The sequence below is a fragment of the Marmota marmota genome, unplaced genomic scaffold (genome assembly GCF_001458135.2).
Source record: "Marmota marmota marmota unplaced genomic scaffold, marMar, whole genome shotgun sequence".
Taxonomy (NCBI): domain Eukaryota; kingdom Metazoa; phylum Chordata; class Mammalia; order Rodentia; family Sciuridae; genus Marmota; species Marmota marmota.
This window is the reverse complement of record NW_026000037.1, coordinates 39,144,837-39,155,457: the sequence shown is the minus strand read 5'-3', so window position 1 is coordinate 39,155,457 and position 10,621 is coordinate 39,144,837.

The following is a 10,621-nucleotide window of genomic DNA, read 5'->3' as shown; positions in this document are numbered from 1 at the left end:
CACACCACCAATAATACGGAAATTTCTATGCAAATAACAATTAGACTTTTAGACAAATATTGTCAATGGTGTGCTAGAGGACTGTTTACTTGTGTAAACTCGTACATTGTTTTATAGCTATGTCTTTTTTAAGACCACTGTATCTAGGAATTTACTTGCATCCATGCTGTCCCACTTTGCTAGGGAGCACTTTGAACATTCTCTTCTGGATGACATTTAACTCCAGTCTGGCAGGGGGGCTTCTCTCTCTCTCTGTCTCTCTCTCTCTCTCTGTCTCTCTCTCTCTCTCTCTCTTTGGGGGGAGGGATTACTCCTCTGTCATGTTTATCTCTTGGCCTATTTTTCCAGGTCATATCTCACAGATGTTTGAATCTGAATTGGCCTTTATGACTTGGTATTTCCAAAAAAAAAAAAAAAAATCACATGAAAGGTTGAAAGTTCCTGAAAGCCTGTTTTTGTAACTTCTTTCCTACTTAATCACAACTAGTTCCCTTTTCCTTTTTTATTTCTCAAAGAGGCAGAGGAAATGATAAAAAAGATTCCTGCAGCTTCCATACTGGGGTTTTGGCCAGCAGATTGTATTAAGGTGGACAACTTCTGGTTTTCTTAATGTCCCATGACTGTCATTGGATATGTTGAGTTCAGCTGTCATTGTAAGGCTCTAATGGATGAAGTTCTACCAACCCAACACAAAAGTGATCATTTAGCTGGGGATACACAGTACCATTGTGCCCTATTGGCTGATGGTCAGGAAGGTTTATACAGAATGGGCAAATTTTGTTTCTGTTTTTGTTTTTATGTGAACTGCTAAGTAAAATAATCCTTCAGTGTAAATAGACAACTAGCATCTATCCTAGGGAAAACAAGACATTTGATAGCATCTGGTATAGCAGAGAGAGGTACACAATGCCAGGAGCCAATGACATGGCTAGGAACACCCACAGATGAGCAGATTTCCTCTGTGCTCTCACAGGTCCAAGAGTGTTATATTGGACGGAAGGACATAATGTGATTTGCTCTTGAGCTCCAATAGCACCATGTAGATTAATAAACAGAATAGAAAAGAAAAAGCAGTCAACATCACTCTGTACCATTTCCTTTTGAGGAGAGTCAGCATAACTGAGTATCTAGAGACCAGTTGGTCAAATAGCACCAAATCTTTGATGCATTGTTCCATTTTCAATCATTTTATTTACAGTATGTTGAAACAAGGATGTTGTGGAGGGTGGCGGCAGAAGCTCAGGTCCAGGAGTTCCCTGGCCATACATGTGCCCACATGCCCTGGAGGGAAGGGAGACTTAACCGCCACCCTGCAATTGATATGGTTGCTGTGAAGTTCTGAGATTTTCCTCTGAGGTTCTTCTGCTAGAATTCACACAAGCTTTAGAGACTTGGAGAGCATTGTCTCTTCCCCTGGAGTGGGAGAATGTGATTAACATAGATCAAGATTTGTAGGTGGGAAGCAAAATTGTGGTTTCCTGTTGCTGGTATCTAAAAAACTTGTGCCACTGGCCCGTTTACAGGAATAAAGCAATAATTGTGCCCCTCTGTATTCTCTGGTCAGAACAGAATGAGATAGATGTTTCATAAATTCCAAAACAATGTCAAAAGATCAGAAACTTTATAGTGTTCATGGGAAAGAATTATATTCATGGTATGAACAACATTGATTAATGTCTGGTGTTATCCAAAAAAAGAAAAAAAAAGGAGTTATTACTCGAGAAGTTTGTATTATACTTTATTAACCAAAGAAAAATATTCATGCCGGTGGAGAATCTGCACAGAGAAGTTTCTACTGGAGTGTGGCAAGTAGTTCATCCTACTCCTCACCATTACCAGCCTCTCTGCACATCATGGGCTGCAGAGAAGCCACATGAAGGGAGAGGCAGCTGGCTCTGGAAACCAGAGGCAATGATTTGGGTAATTCTGATTTCCATTCTGCCCCAGGTGCACATTCAGTTCTAAAACCAAAAATGTAATTCCCTAAGGTTTAGGGACAACTCTGAGTACAGTGCTGAAGTGTAAAACATTTGGAGGTTATAAGAGACTTAAGCCAGGAGGCTTTATGTATGGGACCATCTTCTGATTACCTGGTCCCTCCTGCTGGCTGTACTCAGGTTACCTCTTCAGCTAGAGGACCACCCACCACTATGCTGCTTCCCTACTTTTGGTCTGTTTTCTAAATCATCTCAAGTCACACCCTGGAGCTTCACAGTGTTTTCCTCCTGCCTAGGAGGAGATGCAGGAAAGAAGGATGATACGTTTCCATTCCAGGGAAACTCACAGAGCAATGTATCATCACTTTCACCTGAGGCGCTTTTGCAGGTATAAAGGAGACTCACTGCTCTTTTAGAAAACCTGGAATTCTCCCCCACAGGCTATGTGTGAATGAGAGAAGTGCAAAGATTAGAGAAAACCACAAAAATGCCACTGTCCCTGCACAGGAGGGAGAATGGGCCAAGTGTCTTCCTTTGTCCTCTTCTGAAGGCTCAGGTGAGCACACTTAGCTCTCCAGAAGGCTAGTACACACACTAACCAAGCAAAACATGGATAACATTGTACAAGCAAATGAAATTAATACAATTATATCATAAAAAGTGATAGAAGAATGCATTATTGAAATGTAAATGCCCTTCCAAAAACATGTTGGTAAAGATATTATACACACAAACACATACACACCATACATGCACTCTCTGTATACTCCTCCAGCTACTGGAAAAAGGTTTTCTAAAATACATATTGGAGATTCCATATTATTCAGGGTAATATGTGTAAAACTGTGCAATGGATTACTTTGGGGATCATTCTGCAAATTTCATGCACAACTGCATTTTTAACATGAATCAGTCATCCAGGACTTGCCTGTATATTTCTAGAATAGTCCTAGATATTTATGAATTGGAAAACAATTCAAATTCTAGCAGAGTCCAAATATAAAGCTTTTATAATACCAACCATTTTTGTGTCTTTTTCAGATTTGTTTCATACTCCAAATCAAGAGGCTTTTTTTCCCATAACTTCTTAAAAAGTCCATATATTTGGAGTTAATGTAATCCATACGTTCCTGATTTATTCTCACTTTCTTTATCAGAACACTACTTTGTACAAGGACTTTGATCACCAATAAGCTATATGAGATTTTTAAAGGCCTTTTATTTTCCTAGAAAAAGGAAACCACATTTGATCAATAACATGGTTAGTTATAAAATCAAAGTACACAAGGACTTATGAAGATATATTGTCTTACTATTCAACTTTAATAACATAGGCTCAAGATATTCAGAAACTCACCAATCATTGTCAGAAAAATACATTTTTTTGTTATTGTTTTCTTCACAGGCTAAAATGTCTATTTTGCATTTATAAGATGTGTTTTATCTTCTCATTACAGTAATTTTGAAAAGATTTAGTTCCTAGATATTTAATTAGAATAACTTGCATAGAACTGTGTCATGTAATTATCTTATATTTCAATACATCTGCACATAAAGGCCCTTTGTGGAGAACTACTAAACTGGAACTCAGCATTATATCACATGGTTGTAGAGTAGGAGCCCCATAAAGACAAGGGTTATGCCTTTCTCATCTTAGCATCTGCACAAAGCAAGCCCTTGAGGAGCATGTTGACCATACAAAGACATATTCAAAAATAATAGCAATGATATAGCTACAGCAAGGAACCTGCTGTTTTAGACCACAGAGGAAGAACAGTTGAGCAAGGAAGAATGTGTCAATAAGAGACCATCATACACCAACCCACACTGTAATCCAACTTCCCAATGGGATAAAGGCAGAGGGTTGAGGGCTGAGGCAGCTGGGGACAAATGCACTCATACCACTATTCAGGCTGTGCCCTTCCGTAGCACAAGTTTCATCGGAAAGAGGAGTTGGAGGATGGAGCTCATTGCAGGGCTTCAGATAATTCATATTCATACTTCTAATGTAACATAATCATTGTGATTCAAATATAATTATATTCTAATTTATCTACATGACACACATTCATATACAGACATACATCTTATTATATAACATGTAAATAAACACAATATTTAGAATATACACACTATACAAATATATAATATGTGTTATATTATTGCTCAGGTACACATATACATATTTAATTCTAAATACAAATTTTTGTATATATAACATAACTACATAAATATACTATGTAATATTTTGCACATTTCACACCATTTATAAAAGAGAATAATGTAGGATAATACTATTACAGTTCATATATTTCTTTATGTCACATATTATTAACCCCAAAAAATGTTCCTTTCTTATTTCTTCAGGGAAGCTGGCAATGTGCTCTGATGTCTGAGGCTGGTTCACACTCATAACTTTATGGGAATTACCAAAGAGTAAAACATGAAACTCCCTGGAGACAGTCAGGAAACATAAACCTTACCTAATTGATATAATCAAATTTCTAGAATCACAAAAGAATAAAGAAAACTTGTTTGAAGCCTGCATTCCCCACCAAAGGTTTTCATCGGATTATTTTTTTAAGCTGCAAAGACTGAAATGGAAACCAAAAGGGGATCCGAGCAGAAGTTTTCCCACATACTATGCATTCCTGACTTCTAAACACAGTCACCCATCAGAATGTCCAGCTCACAGAATCCCGTTGCCACAGAACCCACACTCACCTTTATGCAAAAGTGTTGATTCATCACTAAATGTTGTGAAGGGCACTTAGATGTGTCAGATCTTTTTTTCATCTAAACACAGGATGTGGAGTATAAATTCGGGGAAAGGAAGCAATGGAAAGCAGGAATTGGTATAATCTGCCATGGGGCAAAACTTCAAAATGCAAATAACAGAGGAATTAAAAATTATCTTAGTCATTCAAACCATAGTGAATATTACTTTAATCTGGACTTCTGTTATTCTCATTAAAATATGCTTCCTCTTTCAGCCTTGGTCTTCGCCCACCCTGCAGAGATTCTACAGGGAAGGTACAAAACAGCAAAATCACTGTGGGGTGGAGGGGAGAGGGAGGGAGTGAGTAAGAACAGCACAGCGTGACGTGGGAGACAATTGCAAATAAATACGTAAAATCATGGAATAATATCCCAAGTAACCTTTTTCTATTTAGAATCTTGACAAAGCCACAGCAGTGCTATTTTCTTGTCTTCTTCTTCCCTCCTGCATTCTTCCATGCCACCTGCTCCTAGAAGGTATCCACACAGTCCCTTCACCATACTCATTGGACCCCACCCAACACAGCGCCTTGATGACTCCACCTCACAGATGGTTGATGGGTTTCATACCAAAGCAGAAGTAATTTCTGAAATAGGACCAATTTACAAGTTACACACTTTCTATTGTAAACCCACAAAGGTTTCCAAATGATAATAAGAGTTGTGCTTTTTTTTTTTTTTTAACTGAGCCAGGCAAAGGAGAGAACATTCTCTTTATTTGTGGGTTATTGGCCATAAGTAATATGGTATGCACAGAGTGAGGTATGGGGCTTGACACAATGCTGAAACAGTTGCTGTCTCCTCCTCAGGGGAATCACAATCTTGTAGAGAGAAGGAATGAGCAAATAAATGAAGACAATTGAGTGCTAAAGGGATTCTGACATTGCTGCAGTTTGGTGTGGGTGGTACAGATAAGCAGGGCTGATTTAAAATCCATTTGGATGGTGAAAACTGTTTTTAGTAGTCAGTGTTCACAGGCAGAGTGGATTCCTGGAATCTAGCAAGGTTGAAATGAGTGGGCAGTGACAGTGGAAGATAACATGCATGAATCAGTAGCAAGATTTGCCTGCGGTCATCTCCTGGCTACCTATGGGGTCCTAGGATCTGGTCCCAGAGTCAAGTAATCTGAGCAAATGTGCTCAGTATTCAGGGCAAGAGTGGGCAAAAGAGAAAATCCAGAAAGCCATCCAAGCTAAGGGTAGACTGGACAGAAGAAGAAATCACCTGTAAGTGAAGAAGTCCAAAGCCAGTGTCAACAATATAGAGAGAGGAGGAACATGGACATGATGGACTAAGATAACTCGATTTCCTGTGACTCTCTGCTTGGGAGGTGGGGAAAGTGGAGTTAAAGGTGCCCTGTGACATTGAATATGGTTTTAGATGAACATGTATTTGAGCTTTGGCAAACAGAGCCGTGATGGTAGAAAAGTCAGTAAAGAAAAAGTATTATCTCTTGACACATAAAAGGCTTTTATAGTCAATAATTTTGTTTTGTTTTATTTTATTTTTTGGAGACAGAGTTACTGGGGATTGAACTCAGGGGCACTTAGCCACATCCCCAGCCCTATTTTATATTTTATTTAGAGACAGGGTCTCACTGAGTTGCTTAGCACCTTACCTTTGCTGAAGCTGGCTTTGAACTCAAGATCCTCCTGCCTCAGCCTCCAGAGCTGCCAGGATTTACAGACGTGTGCATCACCATGCCCAGCAATACTGTTTGTTTTTTAATGGAGTTGTTGGGGGAATAATTTATGATGACGTTTTCTTAATCAAAATAAAAGTAAAGGGAGGTGTGATATGGAAGCAATTATCCAAAGAACTACAGACAGCAAATAAAACACAAAATGCTTTCTGATAAAATGTTCAGATAAGCAAATAAAAAAATAGGCTACATGATCAATCCATATATATTTTTCTCAAATGCTCCTTTTCCTGTTTAATATATAAAATCCACTGAGGAAATTTAATTTTAAATTTTCTACAATGTTTACAGACTATATTTAAATTAGAGACCTAATTTTAAAATTTCTAGACTATCTTAATAAATCTCATTTATTCCAGTTTTTAAAGAAAAATGATAATTCAAAACAATAACTTCCACAAAAGAAGCAACAGAAAAATAGAAATCATTTTAATTAGATATATACACACGTGCACACATATACATATAAATACATATATACACACTCAAATACACATACTTTTGGAGATGCAGATTGAAGATAATATTAATATTAAAATGAACAACAAGAAGCCCAGTACTTCAGTCATATCCATTGCTTAGGTATCATTCAGATGCTAAAAGAATTTCTTGGAGTAGTTTCTCCTTCTCTAAGTTAAGAATAAAAATTAAGTTGTTCACAATGTTATTTATATAGTTCAGAATGTCAATATGTTCAAAAAATACCTATGATGCAAATAACACTGAAGTGTTCCTGGACACATGCAACTATTTGGGAATGATTTCAGAATGATTTTTTTTTTTTTTTAATTCTGTCACAGTGCCATTTCCCAGCAGTGGTGGCAGCTCCAGTAACCAGACAGATACTGGCTTTTCTGGTTCAGAAGAATGTTGACAGAAAGCACCACCCCATGATTCATGTGTCACAACAAGGTTTAAATCATTCTTCAGTGGAAGAATTTCCAAGGTTATTCCTTCCCACAAGCTTGGTATATAAGTTACTCTGCAATCCCCATGGTTACCAAAAGGGCAGAAAATAACCAATATACTTCAAATTTCAACTGCTTTGCTGTTCAGTCCCACACTCTTTCATCATTTTCAATGACTTTCATCTGAACACTATCTCTTAGATGGTTTCTTTTTTTTTTTTTTTCAATTGATTTGGACAAGACTTGCCTTCTTCCCTTCAAAAACAATGAAACAATACCACAGTCAAACAAAATCATGCATTTTCTACACTCCTCATCACAGCTAGACTTTTGCACTTGGCTACATTATTTAAATATTCTGAGGGGACTGAATAGGAAAGAAATTATCCAGAAAAATGTTATCAGAGAACTTCATGGCGGGTAGGGGAGAAGCAAGATGGAAAGGTGGAACGAAAAAATTATTCGAGTTCAGTTGTTTATCTTTCATTGTAATTGATTTCTTCTTTTGTACTTGCACAAAGGGATGAAGTGAGAGTTGAAGGAGGAAGAATTAATGTCTGTTTGGAAATATGAGAAGTTACTTTCTAGAGGCTGACCCTGACGGTGCAGGAAGAGCAGGATTGAGCAGGTGGCCGACCATAGAGGGAGCTTATTACAAGAAGAGACTGCAGCCTTAGCAAAGGCATGTGAGTTGACATTTGGGCCATGATGAGTTTAGAGTTAGAACTACAGAGAGAATGTAGATTGCAGTTTGGGGACCAGTGACAGATCAGTAAATGGGCTCATTCTAGGGAGGGCCTAAAATGTGAGTTTAATAAGAATGCACTTCAATCTTCAGACAAGTGAAAGGTACTAAGAGTATTTTTTTTAAAGTAGGGATCACGCTTCCTAAAATGCAATCCTGACCACATACTGATATCTTGAAGCACTGTATAGAACAAGTGCAAAGAGGGGATTTAAGAGGAGGCATGGTCTGTGGACTCCAGAAAAGCCAAAGATGTCTATTGTCACAATACTGAGACTATCATCTCTCGCATTCATTAGGGCTGTCTCCAGCATTTCATCCTCACCCCTTCCCACCATCCCAGCCTACTTTCCTGTGTTGTGCATACAGATAAGCCTCCTCTGTCATCAACTCTTGTTACAGAGAATGTTTTATAAGTAATGCATACACTACGCACCATCCCTCCCTTGGTACTTAGATAAAGAACCAGAAAACAAACTGCCTGAGATCAAGGGGGATGCTTTCTGGATACTGCAACTGGTTAACTTCACAGGAATGTTCTACACATTGGTTTTGGACGATTTCTGTCTCCTTTGCAGCCCTCCCTCTGACTTCAAACAGCCCTATGGAGACCCCCCTAGCACTTCCTAATGTGCAGGAGATACAAAATGAAATAAACTACCACTGAAAGGACGCTGTGAGATGGTGTGCACAGAATATCCAAGGTCAGCCGACTGAAGGCTACGGACCTTGATATGCTGAATTCAGTGTCAGCCTTGCCTCAGAGACACAGAGAATCCTTACAGCTCATTTTTTTTTTTGGGGGGGGGGACTGGGGATTGAACTCAGGGGCACTTGACCACTGAGCCACATCCCAGCCTTATTTTGTATTTTATTTAGAGACAGGATCTCACTGAGGTGCTTAAGGCCTCACTTTTGCTGAAGCTGGCTTTGAACTTGAGGTAATCCTCCTGCCTTAGCCTCCCGAGACACTGGGATTACAGGCACACAACACTGCGCTTGGTCAGCCCACATTTTAATGGGAGCAATATCACCTTCAAGATTGGTTCTTGGAGAGTAAAAACATCTAACTGGTGTTATGCATAAACACCACACACATATACTGTAGTATTAAATTGTCATGGGGAAAATTTTATTAACTTACTAATGTCTTAGGAACAAAATGTCTTGACATTATCTCCTTAGGAGAGCAATGATGAGAAAGATTGAGAAATGCTGTTGTAGGAGCATAGGAGCCTCAGTGCATTCACAGGGGAAGTGGAAGAGGGGGAGGGGAAAATTCATGAGAAAACCCCACCTGACTCTGTCCCTGAGCCAAGGTAGAACTGTCTAAATACTGTAGCATCTGCAGTGATAAGGCTGAAGGTAGCTATTCAGAGAGCGGAAACAGAGTATGAAATTCCCAGTCTTACAGACTTCAGAGAAAGCCTGCTGGGTGGCAGCTGGGGAAGTGACAGGCTCAGGCAGCTTAGGAGTGGCTTGTTAAGCTTGAGGGTGGGGATTTCTCATGGTCCTCCTTGGAGCTCAGGCTTGTAAGGACAGAGCTGGGCTTCCCCAGCATTGCTCTCCACCTGGGGATAGACAAGCAAGGCTGAGCTTAGTATTTAAGTGCTGGTTCTGTAAAGATTCCTGTCTCTATGGAGATATTTGGGAGGAAGTATTTGACTATGTTGGGTCTTCTGTAAACTAGCAGACTGGTAGTGCAAGACACTTTTGACAATCAATTTCTGCTTAGGGTGATGATATATTCTCCTGTTTGTGGCTGAGGGACAAAGAGATGGAGAGAATCCGCGTGGTCTGGGGCCACCCATGACATCAGACAGAGAGTCAGCTTTGCTTCTATTAAAGTTTCTGTGTAATTGTTTTGTCCACCCACAAACATTTGGAGTCTTGCCCAGTATCTGAGACTTGGGAAGGGGTTGGGGAAAATGAACTGTATGGGAGCAGGATGTTCTGTATGGAAAGCATGTGAAGGATGGTGGAGAAGAGGAGGAGGGCAGTGGGTGAGAGTGAAACTGCAGAAAATGAAGGTCGGGTTATCAAGTCCATTTTGGCTAAGGAGGAAGAAAATATGAGGAAAATTGTTCTGAAGACTAATTGGCTAGATATGTAATTTTCTCTAATTATGTTATATGAGAAAATTATGCATATTATATATGTCAGAGACTGCATATCTCCATACAAACATGCCAACACATGTATATCTCATCTTCTTGTGTGTATGTGTGTGTGATATTTGAGTATGTAATTTTCTAATTTGATAATTATTTAATGAAGTTTTCCTTTCAAGGTACTTTCCTTTGAATTCCTTTTGGTGTGCCCATATGCAAAGTAGAAAGTGAGAGGATACTTCCAAAAATGGAAATACATCAAGGTAAGCAATGGAGATGGGATGAGGCTGTCACTCTTTAGATCTTAAAGGGATTTCTTACAAAGGGTGAATAATACTCAATATAATTACTTACTGAAGGATTAGGATGCATTTTTTAATTATAGTTTATTCACATAAATGTTTATGGACTTGCACCGACAAGCCTCAAGAGAGGTAAAG